The 24,514-nt window shown below is 41.4% G+C and overlaps 1 protein-coding gene and 1 pseudogene across 7 annotated transcripts in view; both read right to left on the bottom strand.

The window, feature by feature from the left end:
* Positions 1 to 24,514, bottom strand: part of Magi1 (membrane associated guanylate kinase, WW and PDZ domain containing 1) — a 599,700-nt gene that overhangs the window by 136,757 nt on the left and 438,429 nt on the right. The gene's annotated exons all lie outside the window — the stretch shown is intronic.
* On the bottom strand, positions 3,860 to 6,802 carry LOC106147086 (annotated as a pseudogene).

The following is a 24,514-nucleotide window of genomic DNA, read 5'->3' as shown; positions in this document are numbered from 1 at the left end:
TCAGTGCGCGTCAGGGTTTCTTTCCCCCTCCTTCTTCCTTTACAGTATTAATGAGTAAGAATAATATTTGAGATAATCTGCAGAGAAACAAATGATTAATCTTTGGAATGTTTTTAAAGCCTGTACAGCTGCTGGGTGTGATAGTGCCTGCCTATGATCCCAGTACTTGAGAGGCTGAGGCAGGAGAACTGCTCTTAGTTTGAGGACAGCCTGGACTGCATAGCAAGACTCTGGCCCAAACAAAACAAAACAAAACAAAACAAAACAAAACAAAACAAAACAAAACACCCAAATGACAACAGAAAACTGTAGAACTAAAATAAAGTCAGAATACCCAAGATTTCATTCGTACTGAAGAATCAAGTGTGATCTTAGAAATGTACACATTCTGTTTAGAATATTGAGCTTTCAGGTCCACTAATGTAGCTTTTAAGAAGGCAAACTAAAGTGACATCATTACTTTCAGTATGTGCTCCTGTCTGCAGTAAGCACTGAATCTTCAGAGATTGATATCTCATGGTTTTCAATTACAGTTACTGAAAGCTTCCGAGTTGTAAAAGTTTATGCAAAACCAGAAGAACAAAGTGATCATGTTGTCACTGCCATATGAGCAGAATGTGTCTTAATTCCTAATACCCTCAGCATTAGGGTAGAACCCACTTGCTCTACTCTCAGTATTTATTGATCACTGGTTCTCAGTCTCCAAGCCCCACAGGAGGGAGGCAAACTACCCCGTGCATGCCACAGACTTTCTGGGGACTGCAGTGCCTTCCCCAAATCACAATCAGAGGGAGAGCACAGCTCTTAGAAAGTATGTATGGAAAAAGATTTCATCTTTGGAAAAACAGAGAATCTGTTGTTATATATAATTAGTTTTTAAAGAACCTACCTTATATTCTCCATTTCCATCACAATTTATATTACCTAATTACATCCATGAGTAATATTTATTGTGCTTTTCTATTCCTTAATACTTTAATGTCAGAGTGAGATGTGCGATCATTTCATTTCCTTTTCTCTCTCTTCTTTTTCTGCCCTCCTTGATGCTCAGTTCACTGTGAGGGTGCCGCTGACATCTTTGCCATTTTTTGCCAAAATAACTGCTCAAATTAAGGTAACTCAGGAAGTTATTGTCTGTAGAACAAATGCGGTGTCAATGAAATGGCTACTTCTTGCATGTATTTCATCTGAAATTTAACTAAGTCAGGGAAATGGGTCCCCTGAGCACACCTCTAGCAAAAGCTGCAGCTTTCACTAGCAGCGTATGCTATGTGATAATTATGCTACCAACCTGTCCAGAAAGCTTTAAGTGCATGCAAATTAGTTCATCGGTGCTACAGCTGCTGTTATGACATATTAAAACAAGAACTGGATAATGAACTGTCCTCTTTATGGAATTACAGTTCAATTACTCTAATAACACACTGTACCTACCTGCAACTGCTCACCAACTGAAAAGCCCAATTCTGTGCTCACACCCTGACGGCTGTACTTGACCCCTTTCTCATTGCTTCACACAAAGACAACAACCAAGAGGGGAGTGTCCAGGCTCCTTTTTACAGACTGGACTCTTTCAGGGCTGTGGTGGGCACATTCCCTCAACTGCAGTATGGGTAATTACTTGATTAAATATTCCCACAACCTCCTCAAGGTTAAAATATTAAACGGTCATCAGACCCACAGCTGCTGGATGGCTTTGCCATCAACCACTAACATTAAGTCCTGGGGCTTTTAAAGGCCACTAGCAGACAGTAGCAAGAAAAGAAAAGAGTACCAAGTCCTTAATCCGAAAACTACACTACTTGAGCAAAGCAGAAAGTGCAGGTAGATACTAAGATATCTGCAACGGTCATTACATTTCAAGAAGGCTAAGGTTCCACATACTCGCCTCCTCCTGTGGCAAGTGTCCGGATTTCGCACACAGGCATCCGAAAGCACTGCTGCCAGGCTGAAATCGCAGCGGAAAAGCCAGTCCCTCTTCACACCAACACCTGTTAGGGAGCCAGTCCCAGCCTGAGCAAGGCACACTTCCATGAGAACCCGCCTCACACCCAGGCTCCTGCCGTATTACTGTCAAGTTCATTATAATTTAGGCATAAGTGCCAACTGGCAATGTAACAGAAAGTGAGGTACGCTCACCTGTATATGAAATAACATTCTTTGTACAGATTACATTTTTTGATACAAAGATATTGAGCAGACTCTAAGTTAATTAAGAGCTGCCTTTTACATCCTCCTTGCCTGGCTGCTGTCACTTACATGAAGGAAAAAACTGAAATGCCTCCAAAAAGGGTGGTCTGAAACTTAGACTTCGTAAAGCCAAAGGAAGACCATCTTTCTTCTTTTATCTGTGTCAAATGATACAAAGTCATCTAACACAGAAAGGACTGGCTCACAGAACGAGTTCCAGGGGATGTGGTTGTGCCTCACGGAGTAAACAGCCAGCGGGCCCCGTGCTCACAGACTGCCTTAGGACGCCTGACAGAATCACCTGTACCTCAGTGTCTGAACGCATCACACAAAGACAACGCCAACCACACAAAAGGCCGCTGCACTGATTTACATCTGACGATCTGGTGATGCCCTTCACACGGTGCCTGGCAGAGAGCAGACTCAGCAAAGGTCAACCCTCATTTCTTTTCCCTCTCTCCCAGGTAAAGTTTGGCCTCTGTGCAGTAACTTTTGTTATTCAAACACTGCCATTAATGATGTCTGAGTGGGATGTATTCTTTTCTAGAAATAAAAAAAGAATCCTTGAAATTTCTTACCTAGCTCATAAGAAAAAGGTTTTGAATAGATAGTGACTCGATTTATTTATGGTAAAATAAGCATAACACAAAAATCCTTGTTTGAACCATTTTCTTCCTCTTTTTAAAAGTGTCAGATTTACTCTTTATTTTCTATTATTTCGTTGTCACTGATCAAGTTTTCTGTATTGTGTTTTAAATTAATATTTTGCTTTTTTTACATGTAAATGATGAATACATCTCAGTAAATGTTACCTTTTTTTTTTTTTTTTTTAAGAAAAAGTAGCTTCGGCAACTTACATATTTATATGATGTTGTTTTCCTTACCAAGTCATAAATCCACACATTCATCTTGAAATACAAGTCATTGTCTTACTTATATCATCATAAAATCTAATGATCATCCTACTTTATTAGATCTCACCATTCAACTTTATTATTTCAAATTTAAAAAAATCTTACACTCTCCCAGTCCAGTGGAAACTGCTTATTTTGGGTTCATGGTCGCTCTTTTTGTATGTCATGGTTCCTTTTTATTTTACACTAATATTTGAGTTATTAGTTTGTGCTAGGCACTCTGCTGAGTAATTTTCAAATTATTTAATTCTCCCATTGACTTTTGAGGTAGTACAAATATCCCAACAATATGAGTAAGACTAAAGTTTACAAAGGAAAAAATGCTACCCCAAAATTAAGGCTAGAAAACAGAAAAGCAAGGACTGGAACCCAGAACTTCTTTGTGTTGGTACAAGTTACTAAATCTGGATATGTTCAGAGAATTAGATGAATACTGACATGAGGGCTTTGGAATGTAGTGTGGAACAAGGAATTAGGAGTCAGGGAAATTTTTTAGGCTATTTTGAGGAATGTGCATTCTAATCTAAGAACTATGGGATGTCACTGGGGGATTTTAAGGACAAATGATATGATTAAAACTTTTCATTAAAAAATACAAATTTGATTGGAATGTGGACAATAATAGAAGCAGCAGGTAACACAAGGAGACAAAATAGAAAGCTATTTTCACAAGGATCTATGTTAAATAGATTAATGTATATTAGACAAAGACATTGAAATGCAAATGGATTAAAGGGGTCAGATTCTGGACAGATTTAGGAAATAAAACCCTCAGGTCTTGGTAACTGATTGGATGGGGAAGTTGCGGGAGAGGACAAGGTCAAGAATGCTTCCATAGTATGAATTTTCTCATAATGAGCAAGGTGTGCATGTTGCCTGATTCTCTGCAGTCTTTACATTCATAGAGTCTCTCTCCAGTATGAATTCTCTGAAGTAGAGTGATCCACTATAGCTACAGGCTTTCTCACAAATATGACATTTGTAAGGTTTCTCTCTTATGAATTCCCTGATGTTCAGAAAAACCTGCATTCCGGCTAAATGTTTTCCTACATTCCTTGCACATATAGGGTTTTTTCCTCAAGTATGACTTCTCTGATGTTGTGCAAGTGATGAACTGTTGCTAAGGCCTTCCCACATTCAACACATTCATAGGGTTTCTCCCCAGCATGAAACTTCTGATGTTGATCTAGGTATGAAATCTGGCTGAAGGCTTTCCTACATACTTTACATTCATAAGATTTCTCTCCAGTATGAACTCTCTGATGGTGGGCAAGGAGTAAACCATTACTAAAGACTTTTCCACATTCAACACACTCAAGAAGTCTCTCTCCTATACGAACTCTCTGATGCTGAGTAAGATGTGCGATCTGGCTGAAGGCTGTTTTACATTCTTTACACTGGTAAGTTTTCTCTCCAGTATGAACTCTCTGATGTTGAGCAAGGTATGCATTTTGGTTGAAGGCTTTCCTACATTCTTTACATTCAAAAGGCTTCTCTCCCATATATTCTTTTATGTTGAACTAGGTTTGCACTCTGGCTAAAACATTTCCCACATTTAACACATGCATAGTTTCTCTCCAGTATGAATTTTCTAATGACAAGTAAGGGACGAGTTCTGATTGAAGACCTTCTTTCTTTCATTACATTCAAAAGTTTCTTTTCCACATAAACCTTTTTGTATTTCATTTCAACAGATTTTTTTCCAGTAACTTCTCTTTTATGACTGATGTTTACATGCTCTTTCTTTTGTACGAAACTATTGTACATCTACTATTGCATCCTGTTGGGATTTTTACCAAGACCTACTATACACATTACTTTGATCTTCAGGGAGGATTTCTTTGAGTGATGATCACCTCACTAGAATGTATCTTCAGACTTTCCAACTTGTTCTCAAACCAGTCCTCACCTTCACAATTTTCTTTCAAATTGGGCTAATCAAGAGTATAACTAAGATGGCTTGTTTCCATTGTCATGAGTTTGGCTGATTCTTCGTTGATATCTTGCTCTGATGAAAATTCACTGGCTTTAAATACAGACTCCCAATCAGGGCATGTGTCTCTTGTTCCCTCTTCTTTTTTTTTTTAATTTTAAAGAAAATAGTACCAAAAAAAGAACAATAACAAAATACAAACAAAACAAAGCAAGGACACTAAAAATGATATAGGGTTTCAAAAAAATTATAGGGATTAACAGTGGTTGTTATATTACATATTGTTGCCTTCAACAAAGTTGCTCAGATTATCAGATGTAAGAATAGAAGATTGATCAAATCATTAAAGGGAATAAGAAAATAATAATTTAAAAGAACATTAGAAACAATACATAGTTTCACTAGACAGGATTGTAGGAATACACCAATGGTTGTTATACTGCAAATTGTTGTTGTCACATAAGTTGCTCAGATTACCAGATATAAGCATGCAAAATTGGTCTATATATAAAAAAACCTTTGAATCATTAACTGTTCCCCTCAACAAACCATCAGACACCAGCAGTACAGTTATGCCACCGATCCATATATATATATAGCCTTAGTGCTTTCTTTTTCTTCTTTCCCTCATCCCCATTGTTCCTTTCTTTGAGCAAATTTCTTTCCCTTTCTTATTATCTATTGTATATTTTAGGTTTTATTTACTCTTTCATGTTCTTACACCAGGAAGACAATGTGATGTTTACCCATGGGGGGGTCTGATTTATTACACTTATGAGCATGGTCTATAGTTGCATCCATTTACCTATAAAAGTCTCGAGTTTATCTTTTTTATAGCTGAATAATACTCCATTGTATAGAAATACCACATCTTTTTTATCCATTCCTCAGTTGATGGGCATTTGGGTTGTTTCCAAGATTTAGCTATGACAAATTGTGCTGCTATAAACATAGTAGGCAGAGACTTCATGAACAAAATCCAAACTGCATGGGAAATCCTTCAAAGAATCAACAACTGGGATCTGATCCTATTGAAAAGTTTTTGCACATCAAAAGAAATCACCAACAGAGTAAAAAGAAAACCCACAAACTGGGAAAAAATTTTATCCAACTGCCCCTCAAACAAAGGACTCCCATCTAGAACGTATAAAGAATTTTTAAAAATCAGGTCCCTCAAATTCAAAGACCCAATCCAAAAATGGGCTCAGATGAAGAAATACTAATGGAGAATAAATATATGAAAAAATGTTCAACATCATTAGTCATTTGAGAAATGCAAATTAAAACAACACTGAGATTTCATCTCACCCCACAAAGAATGGCTATCATTTAGAAATCAACCAATGACAAGTGCTGGAGAGGCTGTGGGGGAAAAGGAACACTTCTCCACTGCTGGTGGGAGTGTCGATTGGTGAAACCACTGTGGAAATTAGTTTGGAGATTACTCACAAAACTGGGATTAGAAGTTCCACTTAACCAGCTATTCCCCTTCTGGGTATTTTTCTAGAAGAATTAAAAATGTCACACCACAGCAATATATGAGCACCCATGTTCTCTCTTCCTTCATCATCCAGGGCTCTTTTTCTTGTTCTAATAATGAGATCACATCTGGCTTAGAAACAGAAATTTCCAGTGATACCAGCCTCCTGTATTTCTCCAACATCATCTTCCTGTACAAATTCTTCTGCACAGGGTTCAGCCATTCCCACTCCTCTTGGTTGAAATTTATAGACACATCCCCAAATGTGACCAAATCTGTGGACATGACTTTCAGATTTTAAGGATTTATGATGGTTCTGTCCTCCTTCATGTTCCTCTATGATGAAGGACAGTATCCTGAGAAAGCAGTGTGTTACACTTCTACACTGCCCCTGTTTTCTGAAGGCTCCCTGGGTGGCTCACCTGTGCAGACCCTGGGCACCAGCCGGTCCTCACTGCCTCCCCAGCCACAGGCCTAAGGTCAGGCACCTCAGGTGCCGGTTGTGCTCACAAAGGTGCTGCATGCTCATTGTTCAGGGCTGCCTGAACCATTTTCAAGTGTAAGTTCAGTTGCATTTAGTACATTCACAATTTGGTCCAACTACCACCCCAGCTGAACATCCGACCATTGCAAAGAAAAACTCCAAGCCCATCAAGCATTCATTCCTTGCTCCTCCTCCCTCCTGCACTTGGCAACTACTTGGATTCACCTAACCTGGATATTCCATGTAAATATGTAGCCTTTCACCTGGCTTTTCCCATACACCATGTGTTCAAGGCCCACTTATGACATAGCATCCATCAGTACTTCATTCCTTTTCATGACTTAAAGTATTCCATTACGTAAGTATACCACATTAATTTATCCATTTATGGGGTGATGGACATCTAAGTTGTTTTTGTACCCTCTGGATCCTGTGAACAGTGCTATGTGTGAGTTTTCACTTAAACATCTGTTTTCATTTCTTTTGAGTATATACTTAAGCATCAAATAGGGTTTACATACAAATTTAAACATATACACATGCACATATGACACAGACACATAACATGCAAGCATGTATGCATGTATATACTATAAAGGCATATGTAAAACACATATAGAGATGACTGATGGGCAGTGATGCCAGACACACACACAGCTCCCATCCACAGTAGCAAGCATTTGTCGTACTCGTTTAAGCCTGCCCTTCCATCTTCTCCAGCCTCTGAGGTGATTTTGACGCCCTCTCGCCACATCTGTAATCTGGTAAATGACATCCCATCCTCCCCACATCCCTTCTGCACACAAAGTACCCGTGTATATGTGAGAGTGTCCAGCTTAGAGTAAGAGCATCAGCAAAAGCTAAGTGAAAGAATGATCGGATAGTGGATGAAGCAGCACCCTGTACATGGCATGGATATGGCACATCGCTGGACAAGGTCAGCTCCATAATCACATACTGTATAAAGCCAACAACAGAAGGGGTCGTTCTTCAGTGTTCAGAGTGTGCTCTGAATGTTATCTTCTGGATCACCTTCACTAATGTTACCTGTGCCGCTGAATTAGGCAAATGCTAGGAATGACCTTAACCTTGACCTTGCTCTTCCACCAGAAAATTCTTCCAGAATGGTACACAGCACAGTGGTTACACACACATGTCTGAACCAGACAGCTCAGTGTTGGAATCTCCACCAGCCATGTTACAGTTTGTGGTTCCTGTATTCTTATATGGGACTCTGAGAAGCAAGGAAGGTAACCTCCATGCCTTCAAACTGCTGTGAGGACCCAGTGATGTATTTCATGCAGAGCGCTTAACAAGTGCCTGGTACAGAGACAGTGCAATTAAGGTAACTTTTATTATTAATTAAGTGAGAACATTAACTAAATCTCCCTTCTAATGTTAAATTCTCCCAGGAAACACACAAAACTCTGGCAAAATTAACTCACGTGCTCATTTAGATTCATGGCTTGCATTAGTATAGAAAAGAATCTCAAACTTACATATAGAATTTATTTAGTGTTGCTTTCTGAGCTACAGATTTGCTTATTATCTAACATCCATGAAATCTCCACTTAGATCTCTAAGAGAGATCTCAGACTTAATAGAATGGCTTAAGATTCATCACTGGGGGCAGCTGAGTGAAGGATACATAGAACTCTCTTTACTATGTAAGCTTACAGGTGCCTATTTCAAAATTGAAGGTTATAGCATTTATTCAAAATAGCTATTACAAACACTAATTTATAGTTAACATATCTGTATATATAATAATAAAATTAACACAGCACAAGCTGAACTACTATAGATTTACTTTCTAGCACAACCTCCCTATTCATCTCCCTAAATGAACCACTCTCCAACCACTGGTCAGGGGAAGTGCTCAGTCCTCCCATGCGATCTTGCCCCTTCTTTCCTCTCTGAGCACTGGCCTCTTTCCTCCTTCCACCAACTGTCACAATGGCCTTGACTATGTCAAAGCTTTCATATCTGCTGTTTGGGGCACAGACTGTTCCTTGGTGTCCAACAGCACTCTGCCGTCCTTTCTTAGCAATAGCACTCTCAGCTTCCACATGTACCCAGCTGGAATACAGACATCTCCAGCTCACCTTGCAGCCAAACATGACCACAGGATTAGGTTTCAGCCCCTGGGATCTAGTGGAGCATGAAGTGTACTTTTCATGAAAAGACCTTAAACAGAGAAGGCACACTGCCCCTCGCTTGTCCTCATCAGACGGGCGGCAGTGCAAATATTCCTAACAGTATCAAAACATACCTGGAGTACTTGAATAAGTAATCATTCATGTGGTTCAGATCACTGCTTGGTCTAATTGTACTTAAGGTAGATGCCTTGAAAATTAAACCTGCAAAGTTTTGCCAAACCACCCCAAATAGGGCCGGGGATGTAGCTCAGTAGCATAGCACCTGCCTGGCAAGTGCAAGGTCTTGAGTTCAATCCCCAGTACCAAAAAGACAAATCAAAAAAATCCCCAGCCCAAATATTACATCCATCCAATCCACAACTGTCCACAGCATTCTAAGGTAACCTGTGAAAGTCTGTACTGTAAATTGTACATTTGGAGTGTTCTGTGAAAAGCATGACTGCCAACTTCAGAGTCTTGTTTTCTGCAGCCACATGTCCCATGATGACTGCACCATGATGCAAGCTTTAGAGAGAAATCTTCTCAGAGTACACAAGCCAGAGCTTCCCGGCTTTGCCCAGCTTTTGGTTCCTGGACTCCTGACCTCAGAAATCCTGTGAGACAATAAATGTTTGCTGCTTCTATAGTTTAAAAACCCCAGCAAGATCACTAGTAGTCCTATTTCCAGGTTGTGTTATGGTATGGAATACAGCTTAAAAGTACAATTTTAATTCACTTGTATTGTGGAGTTAGAAGGCACTGCTGGCTTACAAGTGTGGAATTTGGAACGAGGAAGACCATACTTAGAAACTGGCCTGAGCCACATGACTTGGGCAAGTGTCGGAATAACCTCTCAGAGCCTCATTCCCTGAGAAGTAAGGTGACAGATAAACAAGACCAAGAAATGCGCTCACAGTGCCTGGAACAATGAAACACGGGAGGCACTCAATGAATGCTCATCATGCTGTTCGTCAGAACAACGGCCAGTGTGAGCCCGACTTTGAACCCATCTCACTGCCCCCCAACTTCATCTCATTTCCCTGTTTCTTGTTCAATTTTTCCTTCCTCCTCACTAATTTAGGGCATCTACGGGGGCTTCAGCGCAAATTTTTAAGACACGGAGGCTGTGGCACTTCAGGAGGGTGCGCCGTGCAACCCCACCACCATGGCAGGTGGTTTGTGCAACAGAAAGGACAGAAACTGAACGGAGGGGAAGTGCCAACTCTCTGTGTGGGGGCTGAGGCACCATATGGCCCTGCAATTAGAGAGGAAGAAGACTGCCAAGGGCAAAAATAACCCTGGCAAAATCGAACACGGCTGGCAGGAGAAGGCAGCCCAGGCCAGCTCCCTCTTGGTGTTATTCTTGTTCCCCTAGGGACTTTCCTGTCACTTCCTCCCTTGAATTTGAAAAGGATCTGGAAGATGAAAAGGAAGCCTGATGATAGTGGATACTTCTAATACCAGGTCATTAAAACAATTTTCCCTCTTCCAAAAAGCCAGCCACGTGAACAGCTCTTCAAAGGGAAGATCTGCTCAAGAGAAGATCCCTGGTACCTTGGAAAAGCTAACATACTACACTCCTGCCTGTGAAAGAGGCAGCTGAGCTCCAGGGATGCTCCACCTTCCAGCCCTGCAAGATGCTTTGGCTGCAGTGAGCCGGATGCCAGAGAGAGGAACAAGGAGAGAGGAAAGCTGCACAGACAACCCTGCCCAGGCCCCAGGACAGAGGCTCTTGCTTAACAAAAACCGGGAGTCGCCCAACTGCTTTCTCAACCTGTGCACCTGTGTCTCCGCCTAGAAAACAGCCACCCTATCACCTCTGCGATCTGCAAAGGCATCCAGTGTTCCATTTCCCTCTCTTCCAATGGAACCAAATATCAATGACATTCAAATACCATCATTCATTCAGCAGAAAAGCTATTTTATGCGTTTGAGATGAGTCAAAGAAAAATAAAGCTAAAATCTATATTGGGAAAAAAATGAAAATTAGTATTTCTTAAAATAGAGATCAGTTAGGTAATAGCTTGTCTTAATTATGACACCTCAGTATTTTTTCTTGACAGCTTATAGTCAAAATCACCCTTGATTGCTGCTGCTTTGGTTAAACAGCAGCTGAGGAATCTGGCTTAGATTCAAGGACCATGTTGGATTTAAAAAAAAAAAAAACATACTAAGTGCTAGAATCGCACCACTTATGGAGACTGTCACACTGGGGGGCGTGTGGGAACTGCAAACAGGTAAAGAAGGCTGCTCACATGTCCACTCCTGTTTAGGTCCGTGACCTTTGCCTGCCGCATGGAAAGGCTACTGGCAGGGACTCCATTACCTCTACATTTTCCCCTGACCTTTAGGTCAGAACAAATTGTTGATGTGTCTGCTATATGCATGTATACTATGTGTTAACATTATAATATATATTATTATTGCTGTTCTAATCCTTTGCCTTCTACTAAGCTATAAAATCTAAGTCTTTATGGATAATAGAAAGAAACAAAAAAATCATCCATCTATCTATCTATCTATCTATCTATCTATCTATCTATCTATCTATCTATCTATCCACCCACAGTAGTCCCTCCTTCTGCACAGAGGATATGATCTGATAACCCTAGCAGACGCTTAAGGACAGTTTTGAATCCTATGGATGTCTTTTCATACATACATACATACAATGAAGTTTAATATATCAGGCACAAAAAAGATCAACAGGAAATAATAAAGTAGAACAATTATAACAATAAACTGATAATAGTTGTATGAGTGTGATCTCTCTCCAAATATCTTATTGTACTGTAGATCCTGGCAACCTTAGGATATGATTTCTTTTCTTCCCTTGTAGTCAAGAACATTCATCTTTTTCTCTCCAGGCCTCTCTGTGGTGTGTCTGAGTTGCCACCATCACTACCTATACCCCTGTAGCTGTTCATGACAATGATTCCTTGAACATGGGTTACCACATCATGACAGCCAACTAAACAGGCAAGACTGCTAGAAAGGAAGTCACTGGGAGCTAGCACTAGAGTGTAGACATGCTGGCTCAAGCGGATATTCACAGTCCAAAAGGGACAAAGCAGGATAACGCAAGATTTCACCACACTACTTAGACAGGCATACATTTAAACTTATGAATTGTTTATTTCTGGAATATGTCATTTAATATTTTCTGAACATGACTGACTGTGGATAATTGAAGGGGTGAGTGTGTATGTGTGTACATGAATGTATGGTGTATACCTGACAATATTGCTAGAGCCTCTCTTCCTTGTGAGTCTCCACAAAAAACATGAATGAGCCTTCTGCCTGTCTCCTCTGTAACAGGTAAGAACATAATGGGACTGAAAAAGGATCCCAGGGTCTTTTCAAAGAAGCCACTTCTTTTTTTGGCGGAGGGGGGCACATTCTGGAGATGGAAACCAGGACCTAGTACATACTAGGCAGTGCTCTACAAGTGAGCTACACTCCCAGCTCTAATTTACTTTTATTTTGAGAAAGGACTTCACCAAATTGCCCAGACTGGCCCTTAAACTTGAGATCCTCCTGTTTCAGCCTATGGAGTAGCTGGGATTATAGATGTGTGCCACAGTATCAGGCAAGCCAATCCTCTTAAAGTGTGGGGTGAAATTTGTATCATAAAGGAGCAGTTCCACCCTACTCTATTCTCTAAGACCTGTTCTCCTACAGCCAGCTCCCAGCTTGAAAGGGCCTGTGACCCTGCCCCAGCTCATGTCATTGGTGTAGCTGTTCTTGAGTGAAGGACTCAGGAGCAGTCACACAGCCCTGGTTTACCTGACTGGACTCAATACCAGGGCTTTGGCTGTAACCACTGAGAAAAAGCTTCCATGAACTATTACACTGCAATGCTGGGAGTCTAAAAGTCTTAGCAACAATCCTTTCGCACCAGAGATGAGACAGAATGGTAACACTAGGCCCAGGGCAGCAAAGAGACAGTGGGCAGATTCCTGACATGTGTTTAGCACTGCGATCAAAGCAAGCTTGAACGCAGGCTACTTTGGGGCTTTTTCATTAGGTAAGCAAACACATGTTCTCTCCCATTCTGGGTCAGTTCAAAACCAGACTCTGGCTATGTCAACAGTGTTGTAAGTGAATCCTATTTACTGCTGAGGATGGCACAGGACTGCAACGCTCAGGTCCTTCACAGTGCATCCTAACATGCTTTCTCCAGCTCATCTGCCACCAGGCTGAGCACTGAAATTCCAGATGTGTCCCAGCAGAGTGCCCAGAGTTTGTGTATATCTGCGGGCCACACAGATATACACCAACACAACTGTGCTCATCCTCTTTCCATGAGTTCCTTCCTGCTCTCACTGCCCAGCAAACTCCTACCAATACTACAAAATCCATTTTTTCTGTAGAAGCCATCCCTCCGCTAACAAGCAGGAGCGCTGTGTTCTCTTTGGCTTTTCCTTATGATTTGTGATACCTTATAATTTGTAACACATTAGTTTATTGTTGTATATTCGTATGTCTCTCTCCAAACAGCAACTTGTTCACTTCTGTCTTCTCATAGTTTAATGTTCAACAAGTGAGAAAGGGAGATGGGAGGGAAGCAGAGACAAAGGCTGGATTCTGAGAAAGACACACTAGAAGCGATCTTCTATTTTGTAATGAAAGCAAAAATCAGGCAGTCAGTAGTGATTCAAATATTTCCAAAGCAATCTTCCAATCCCACTGATTCCACTGAGGAATCAACAGAGGACCTGAGTGCACAGAAGAGCATCACCAGCTTCCTCACTGTGGAGGAGGGTGCCACGCTCTCCCCACCCCCAGTGAAGTTGCAGCACACATTTAAAGAGACAGATCAGAACGTTAAAGACCTTTTAAATGGAAACAGGATCCATTTCCTTCTCTGCTCCTTTCACTGACCCATGGGCTGGAGTGCAGGAATCACACTGGAAGGGGGCATTCCTGGACGGGGCAGCAGTCAGGCCACAGACCTTCCAAAGCTCCACACAGTCAACAAGGCCCCGCACTAGAGGGACGCTCGGAGGTTGGCCACGAGGATACACCACCTTCCCAGCCATGACAAGATTCCTTTCTTGTCATTTTCCTTTCTTTCTCATCCAAAACTACTTTCCTTGCATGTTACGCACTTTCTGAAAGAAACATACATCCAGAAATCAATCCCCCTACAGGTGGCATCCTTTCAAATTAGGCTGGGGTTAACAGTAATACATAAAATATAAGAGCTATACAAAGAGGCCTGTGATTCAGCTGAAAATGTAATCATGGCCCAAATATGGGTCTCTTCCACCACCAATTCCCTCTAGATGCCATGCCCTGGTCTAACCACCTACAACAGTGGATGACAAACCTTTCAGAGATGAGTGCCCAAACCACAACCCAAAACCCACTTATTCATCACGAAGTGCCAGCACTGCAATTAAACTCAAATACTGATGGTTTTAGTTTAGAAAAACAACGCATACATTAACAGCCTTTCTCTTAAAAGAAAAACAAATCAGTATGTCCCCTCTAAGCTGCGGGTCAGAGTGCATACCCTCAATAGTTCTCAGATTTCACCTTATGGCCTGACTAATAATTGTTCCTCAAAAGCCCTGCAATTTTGTGGAAACTGCAAATATCCTCAACAATTTGGGGGTGGAAGGTTTGCAAGTAGCCAATCCAAGAGGGGGATTCAGTTCTCCTTGGTGTTGATTGGCTGCTGCCATATAACCCATCTCGGGCTTAAGCACCAGCATTCCCACAACGTAACAGGTTGCTATATGGGGCTATACGGGGCGTGTTCCTACAGCCCTAAGATCCCTAAGAGGCCGCCCAAACACTCTGCACCTCCTAAGGCTCTGGCAGTGAACCTAAGCACCAGAAGTTTAAGACACTCCAGGAGGCGGGTTGAATTACTGTACATATTTTTATTAAATTAAATTATTACAGTACTGTATACAATACTTTATTAAATTATATAACTGTGGGAGACATAGCATATTTAGAGTTTAAACTATAAAAATTGGCATTTATAGATGTTTTTCTCAGCATATCTGAAATCTGTGTTTTTTTTCACATTTCACAGATGCCCCTGGAGTGTGTCTCGAGCAAATGTCAGGATTCACTGTGACACTCGTGCCGTAGGTTTGCCAACACTGATCTGGAGTGGGATTCCTGGCCAGGCTGGATGTATGTGAAAGGCAGAGGCCACAGTGCAGCAGTCCCTTTCCTCCATTTGGTTCTCAGAACTGTTTCTCCCTACTCCCACTCGAATTTTCTGAGACTGAGGACTGAATCCAGGACCTTTGCACTGGAGCTACACCCTTAGTCCATTTCATATTTTTATTTTTAGACAGGGTCCTGTTAATTTGCCCAGGCTGGACTGAAACTTGTCATCCTCCTGCCTCAGGCTCCCAGGGTACTGAGATTACAGACAAGTGCCACCAAGCCCAGGTAGTGATGTATTTTTCTTTTATGAAACAAGACATACATACCAATTACCATCAAATAAAAACTGATCTTACCCAAATATTATTAAGAGGCCATCTGAGGTGGATATTCCATCTTCCAGGAAAAAAGAACACCAACAAAAAATATGCCTGTGTCCTTTTAATTTGTGTCTGCATTGGTGATTGTGAGCCTAAGCATATGTGCTTATAAACAGGGTATGTGTGTGGGTAACACATGTTCCATAATTCACTGCAGGACAACTCAGTTCAAAAGTGGGGTACAGCCTCCAAGGATGTTCAGACACAAAGGAGCTGCCATCTTCCACAGTTGCAGGCTGTGTACAGCTAGTTAGCATATGAAGAGAGTGCCCAGCCTAGACCTACTTACTGGAAACAAAGCAGTCTTCCAAGGGGATAAACACAGTTTACATACCAATGGGTTCACATTAACCTTTCCCCAGGGGGGTCTGACCTGAGTGCACTTTCTTCCAAACCTCCCGAGCACAGGAAAGGAGGAACTCTGCTCTTCAGCTGTGCCCTTGAGTTTGGAGCAGTTAAAACAAAGTCTGAGTTGACTATTAGTTCTGCCCCTTGGGTAACTTCTCCTACTGTTTATGCACTCACTTTCACTGGAAAGGCATCATCGCTCCTTCATAAGATCACCGGGAATATTAGATTAAATCACACACAAAAAGTGCACATCACTGAGTTGTGCTCTGAGGAAAAGTCAGAAACCACATAAAGGGACATCTACTCAAAGGCTAAGTATCTAAACTATAGGAACATTGAGGATCAACCATCACAACGAACCGAGAGACTTCTTACTTTATGTTTGCTACTACACTATCTAAAATAACAACAAATCTCTATTCTCTGCCCCCCTCTCTGCTTTATTATTTTGCATTGCGGCTTGTAGTATTCATTGGTATCTTAGATTTCTTTGGGTTTATTTTCATGCTCCATAAGGTAAGCTTGATTAAGCTCACTGCTACACTGGAGTGCCTACAACAGTGCAGCAAAGACAGGCCCTCAAGAAATATCTATAGGGCAGGAGAACAAACACAAGTGTATAATGTAAGGGGTTATAAATGTTTGTATTTGTTTTTGGGAAAGGGCAATATTTTATTAAAAGATTTTTTAGACTGTTACTTGTTATACGTCTAAAACAGAATTATCATCTATTGAATCACAAATATGTACTTGACAGGGTTTTTTACAAAGCTGCCTGGCAGGCTCTGTTAGGGAAGTATGTCTGCTCAGGTCTGCCCTTCAAGAGGCTTTGGTTCCTACACATGTATAAGGGTGTGGCCTGGATGTACAAGTATTCTTGGCTCCCTGCTGGCCCTCCTTCTCCCTCCCTCCACATGGTGCCTGCAGATGCAGCCCTGTCAGTGAAATGCAATCCACCCCTCTGCCCTGAGAAGGACAGAAATAGATGTGCAGGGAGCTGCAGCCAGTTCCCCATGGTACAGCAAGCCCAAAAGAGTCCCAGTTATGCTCAATCTGTGAATGTCACTGCCTGTGATCACTGAAAACTAATCAAGCAATACAAATCAAGAAATTTTGAATGTATGGACTTTTCTAGAGGCATCTATTCAAAAGAAATGATCTCTGAAATTGATCAGTGTAGGAAGAGCAAATAATGAACAGCTATCTAGTCTCAGATAAGATGATACTATTCAACATTTAAAAATATATTTGACAAAGACTGGAGGAGATGAGGAAATGTCCAAAATATGGTAAACAAAAACAGCAGGATTCAAACCTATATAGGGGCAGGGCTGGGCAGAGGTACTCTGCAAGCACTCCTGAGAGGCAGAGGCAGGAGGACCACTGAGTTCAAGTCCAGCCGGAACTGCATAACAAGACCCTGTCTCCACAAAACAATGCCCCCCCGAAACAACAACAACAAAAACTATATACAGAGGACACTATTATGCTACAGAGTGGGCTGTAAAAGCAGGTGGAGATATAGATCAGTGATAGCAAAACCCACTTAATTGTTGGAAAATGCCAACACTGCAATTAAATATAAATACTAAGGTTTTAGGTTAGAAAAAGAACAACTCATAAATTAACACTTTTATCTTGTGTAACGAGCATGCCATGGCTTTACCACCATTGATACCAATATAGCTCCTTGAGCTACACCTGAATGTTCACTATGATTGTTCCTGGGTTATGGAATTATTAAGAAATGATAATTTTTTCTTGGCGTCTTTGTGTTTTTTCCAGATTCTCTATAATGAGAATTACCATTTGATTACAAAATGCTGTGTTTACTTTAAAATACTATGTAAGACTCTGGGAAAGTTCTTCTGTTTACAAATAACTAAACCATAAACCCTACAACATTGGTTGAACTCTCTGGTCATTTCAGTGGGGAGAAAGGCACAACAGGTGAACTCAGCAGGAGGACTGAGGACTTAGGAGATATCAGGCAACTCGGAGTGGCCTGGGGAAGGATTCAAAGAAGCAGGGCTTCGTTTTGGACTGGATGAAACTACAAAGTAGAGGTAACTTGATGACTGTATATCCTAGTAAGTCTTAATACCAGAAGAACAAACCATGCCACAACTATGAGAGCTAAGGAGCAACAGGCACTTGCACTAGGCAGGAAAGGAGGAATATGGTCATTTTTGTGATCCTGACAATGCTCTTGTCCAACTTGTGTGAAGACACGATTACAAGTGGTCTTGTTTCATTTCTTTTTTGTTTGTTTTGTTTTGTTTGAGTGTTGGGGGTCAAACCAAGTAGTCTTCTTTTTATACTGGTCCATCACCAAGCTGAGAGCAACACTAATGCCTTACTGGTAGCAGCAGGCCAGCTCCAAAACGTCAAGGGATATAATAAATGCTGCAAATTGTTGAGACACAGGGGGCTGGCAGTGTCACTTGGAGGTAGAGTAACTATCTAGGTTACACAAGGCCCTAGGTTTCACCCTTATCACCTTAAGAAAGGAAAGAAAGAAAGAAGGGAGGGAAAAAAATAGAAATATTGAAGAAGACCTTCCGGAGGGTCTTTGGATGCAGGAAGCCTTGGTGAACTGCCTGGGGTCCTGGATCCCCCAGTCCTGCCCCCTGCTACCACCTTCCTGAGGGGCCTTGGATGCAGCAAGCCTCAGTGAGCTGCCTGGGGACACAGATCCTCTGGCCCTGTACCCACCACCACCATGGGAGGGGCCTTGAACCCGGGAAGTCTGGGTGAGCTGTGTGGGTGCCCAGGTCCTCTAGTTCTGTGCCCCTGTGGCCATCTCAGGAACGAACCTGAATCCCCAGAAACCTAGGGAGACTTGAAAATGAGAAAAAGAAGCAGCAAAATGCAATCTCAGACAAACACCACACCCAGAACAAAATGCAATCTCAGCCAAACACCACACCCAGAACAAGTCCAGGAAACATAAGCATGCAAGAACATCGAAGTCACACATCTGAAATTTCTGAAATGATAGCAACCGAAGTAAAGAACCAATTACATCAGGCTATAGAGGAAATCAGATCAGAAATAATTGCTCAAGTAAAAAAAGAAATGACAACCATAATGAAAGAATTGCTGGGCACATCAAAAGAAGATATAGATTAAAAAAAAACCAGAGGAACACAGAAAAATGATGGAAACCTTGAATGAACAGTATAGGAAAGAATTAGAATGCATGAAACAGATTCAAAGAGATATTTAGCAAATTAAAAATTCCATTGAAAGCTGGAAGAACTGCTTGAATGAAATAGAAGATAGACTCTCAGACCTTGAAGACAGCATTGCAGCTACTGATTGTGAAAGAAAAGATCTCTTAAAGATAACAAAGGAACAGCAAATAACAATTCAGCAGCTGCAAGATGAGGCAAAGAAAAACAATATAAGGCTGATAAGTGTCAACGAAAGAGCAGGAGACAACAGCAATGACATAAAAAGACTATTTGCAGCAGTAATAGCAGAAAATTTCCCAAGCATGGGACAAGAACCTTATATACACATAAGTGAGGCATACAGAACTCCAATTAGCCATAACCAAAATAAATTTACACCCAGACACATAATAATCAAGATCCCAGAAACTGAACAAAAGAATAGGATATTAAAAGCTAATAGAAAGAAGAAACAGATCACCTATGAAGGAAAGCCCATCAGAATCACAGCAGACTTGTCAACACAGACCATAAAGTCAAGAAGAGCTTAGAGTGAAGTATTTCAGATCCTGAAATGATACAACTTCCAACCCAGATTGCTGTACCTTGCAAAGCTCTTTCAAAATTGATGGAGAAATAAGAAAGCTCCATGACAAAGATGAACTGAAGAAATTCATGAGTGCCAAACCAATCCTACAAAGGGTGCCGAAAGATATTCTACGCAGAGATAAAAATGACCACAATCTCAAGACCAACAGTAGAAAAGAACTACCAAGCAAGAACGACTGGTCTGAAAACAATATGCAACATAAGAACCATTGTTGAACTCCTACTATCTTGTATGGTAAAGCTCTGCATCATTTCCAATGTTATATTTTTAAAATTTATTTTTTTTCTTTTACTTGTTACTGTCTTTGATTGTTTGATCAGTCTTACATTCTTATGTCTAGTGGCCTGAGTAACTTCGTTGAAGGTAACAGTATGTAACATAGCAACCACTGTAAATTTCTATCATTTTGTTTTGAGGTCATATATCATTTTTGTTATTTTTGTACTGTTTTGATTTTGTCCTCGTTGTTTTGTCAGTTTTTAAATTTTTAAAGTAATTTTTAAAGGAAATTTTTAAAGTAAAAAATTTTTTAAAGTAAAAAAAAGAAATATTGAAGAAAAAGTGGTATGATTAGTGTTGCTGTTATATTTGGTAAAAAAACAATACAAACCTAATGGGATTATTCTGTGGTTTAAATAACTAATGTGCTATGACTTGTAACTTATAAACTGCTGTATATATGTTATGGTATGGCTAACACCTTTATCATCAGTGTTGTTTATGCTAACCCTATCTAAGTACAGAAGCATTGGTGTCTGTAGGGGCTGCAACAGAAATTATATATTACTTTCAGTTTACCAGGATGGTCAAAGATGAAGGCAATTAAGACCCAAGTCTTAGAAATGGATGTGTACTGAAAATTTAAAGACAATTTACAAATATACTGTCTCGGTTACTTTTTTCTTGTTGCTGAGACAAAATACCTGACACTCAAAATTAAGGAAGGAAAGGTTTATTTAGCTTACAGTCTGTGGAGGTTTCAGTCCATACTCGGCTGGCTCCAAGGCAGGGTGGCACATGGCAGAGGGCAACAGTACACGGCCGAGGAAAACAGCAAAATCAGCAGGAGCAAAAGGTAGGGAGTGGAAAGAGTAAGCCTCTTTTCCTCCCTTATATGGTATGCACACTCCCCACCCTAGGGCAGGTGCAGCACTCACACCCAAAATCCCAACATTGGACCATGAATCATTTATATACTCTAGAAGCCCTCCCCATGACTGCATCAGGCTTTGGGGGACATTCAGACACAAACCATGACATGTATATATAGCCTTTCCTAGCCTCTTATTTCACGCTTGAGAATCCATAAGGAAAAAAGTTGATACCTATCCCAAAATAACAGTAACTTAGAACAAATTTAAGAATTGGAAAAAACAGGCAACAAGAAAGTGGTATAATGTCCACAACTTAACTTCAGTGGCTTCATCAAAAACAGCAAAACACAGAGAGAAAGAGAATGAAAATATGGCATAATATTAACACTTAGGACAACTATAATATTGAAATACAACATTCAAGAAGTTTATACACATAGAACTCTGTCCCTCCTGTATTATAGATCATCTTGGTCTTGGTTGACACTTGCCAAATGGTCTTCATTTTAAGAGGTCAGAACTTTCAAAGTACATGTAAGATGTGTCTCAAAGAGGAGAAAGCACCCATCTTAAAGCAAAAATTGTTTTCTTTGAGATTGGCTTTTACCATGATGAAGTTATAAATTCTTAAGTGACTCATATTCTAGCCATGCTTTTATCCTGAAATTTGCATGCAGCTCCTAAGGACCATGCTCCGCATAAGGTACAGAGGTCAAGGAAACACGGCTCCAAAGGACAGCAGCAGGGGCTCTCTCACATGCAACCACAGACAGGGTGAGGTAGCATTCATTGTATAAGAATTCTGTGTAGTATAGACACCACGCTCCTCCCTCAAAATCATTATTACCCCTCAAAGGGCTAAGGTGCTTCACCAAGACAGGGAAATGGAACAGTGTGCAGTAAAGGGGACACAAATTCTAAACTCACGCGAATCAGGACTTGTAAACTCTTATTTTAATTAGTACATTCAGACAGTGGGCTATGGTGCAAAAGAAAACAAAAGGTAAGTCTACTTACCTTTCCCCACCTGAATTCCCATCCCTCCAGTTCTTCCTCAAAGACAGCTAATGTTTTCTACATCGCACACCCACGTAACACACTCAGTTAAAGACACACACAGTAGGTTGTGGGTGTAGCTCAATGGTCAGTGGTAGAGCACCTGCACAGCATGCACAAGGCCCTGGGTTCAATCCCTGGCACTGATAAAAAGAAAAAGGAAGGAAAACATAAGCACCAACTAACTATATTCATTTTCCAACAGCTTGCTTTGCCTCAAAATGAACAACATTCACTCATTCATCCATTAAAACCATCATTTATTGAGCAACCACCGAGTAGCAAGTATTGCTCAAGGAGCCCCTACAAGGTGATCAGAACAGACGAAATTCTTGCCCTGCAGGAGGAGGTATCTCAGTGGTCCATTCTGTGTCCATATATAAATGACACTTTGTTTCAATAGCTGCATATTCACTCCACTGTAAACACAGATGGTTCCCAACTTAAGATGGCTTCATTTACAACTTAACCTCCTTACAATGGTGCAAAAGGGACATGCGTTCAGTAGAAATTGTATTTATAATTTTTCCCCAGACTAGCAATCTGGGGTAAGACACTGTGCCCCCTTCAAAGGGTAGTGGCAGCAAACTACAGTTCCTCGTCAGTCAAGTGACTGCAAGGTTGAAAAAGAAATGGGTTGCTTGGGTAAGATCTCTGATAGGTTAGGTGCAGCAGTGTGTGTGTGTGTGTGTGTGTGTGTGTAAGAGGGATGCTGAGGACCAAAGCCAGAATCTTACAAAAGTGAAGGATGCATTTTACCCCAAACCTCAAACGCATTTCTTATACAGTATTTCCAACTCATAATGGGTTCATCCAGATGTAACACCCATTATAAATCCAGGGGCATCTGCACATGCTACAATTTAACAAGCCCCTTATTAATGAGCATTTGGTTTCTTTTCCACATAACAGATTCTTTTTTATAAGTATGGGTCTTATAGCATCTTCTTTTTTAAATAAATACTTTGGCCAAACCCTGAACAGATGTTTAAAACATGGTACTCTACACCAACATTGTATTTCGAACATGTTTCAGTAGAGGACTTATTTTGCACTCACCAACATCCATAAAACCAACTCAGAGCAGACATTCGCTGTGGAAGTGTTTAACTAGGACTCCAGTAGGTATTTGTAACAGGTTAACAGATTATGTTGCCATTTCTGAGTCTCGTAGGAAAATAAATACTACAGTTAATCCATTTTCTTTACTTTGCAGCTGTTTGGTGTTATGGCAATTCTTCTGCCTGGTTTTCAAAAGTACTTTTAAAATTAACCTTGAAGTTGCTCTAACTTAAAAGTTAGTGATTACTTTCTTAAAACAAAGTTCTTACTAAATAAGACAAAATTCACCCAATTCTTAATAATTTCAAGTGTAGATGTTTTAGGCTACATGTGCATGCACAGAACTGTGAGTGTGCACACACAGAAGCAAGTATTTATAGACTATCGATGAGAAACCGTCACTGAAGGAGTCACACCGAGCCACCACTACACTAACCCATGCTACAAAATAAAAACACACCAAACACAGGAGTCTGTACTGATTTACAAACAATGATCCTGCCTGTACCCTAGGTGTGCCAGGCCCCATGCTGCTGTAAATTCGTGTTCTATGAAAGCAACCCAACTTAAAGATGTGAGTACTCAGGCTTAGAGACGCTAAGGTACTTCACCATGGTCTTCCAATCCCCAAGTAGCACAGCTGAATACAAACACAGCCTCAGCTTTTAAATCTGCAATACTGTGCCACTGTTGACTTTAGAAGGCCGCTAACAACACCCGCTTATAAATCATTTGCTCCTCATTTTATGCCTATCAAGTACAGCATATCATGTAAGATTTACACAGGATGACTTATGATTTCAGTAAATGCTAGATGCAAAGCTCACCCCAAGTCTATCTAACTCTACATCTGGCGTCCGAAGCCATAGAGAGGCTTACGCCGCCCACTTTCTCAAAGCAGGACGGTAAGCACGAACATGAGCGCTGGGCGTGATCCCGCCTAGATCCAAATCCCAGCACGATCACAGGTCGCAGACGCTGGGCTAATCTCACTGTTCCGTTCCTCTGCTGAGCGCGGCCCGCCATTCCCGTTAGCTGTATGCACAGAATGACACAGGTAAAAGCTGAAAGCAGTGCCTGCCCTACACTTGGACACGCCGTAACAAAGTCACAGTCACGCGGCGCTCAACCACCGCGCGCGGGTACGGCCAAGTACAAAGCTGCTGTGCAACGAGAATTAAGGGCCACGCGCAGCTGAGTCCTGGGGGCGCTCCAAAGCACCCCAAGAACCCCACAGTAAGGCCCCGAGAGCCCCCCAGCGCAGACCGGCCCGGGCGGCCCCGGCGCGGCCCTCCCTGGTAGCGGTGCCTCTGCCCTGGCCCACGGGCACGTGGGCCGGAGTCACGTCTCCTGTGAGTGGCAGGGCCCCACGGAAACGGGGGCAACCCAGGAGAACTGGACCCGCCCGCTTCCGAGGCAGCTGCCGCTGGTGAGGGGCACCGACGCGCGAGGACGGGGCAGCCGGCACACACGAGGCCGCGCCCGCCACCGCGGACCAGCGCCCGCAGCGACGC

Source organism: Chinchilla lanigera, unplaced genomic scaffold (genome assembly GCF_000276665.1).
Source record: "Chinchilla lanigera isolate Chin_1 unplaced genomic scaffold, ChiLan1.0 scaffold00116, whole genome shotgun sequence".
Classification (NCBI taxonomy): Eukaryota; Metazoa; Chordata; class Mammalia; order Rodentia; family Chinchillidae; genus Chinchilla; species Chinchilla lanigera.
This window is presented reverse-complemented; position numbering and strand designations above follow the sequence as displayed.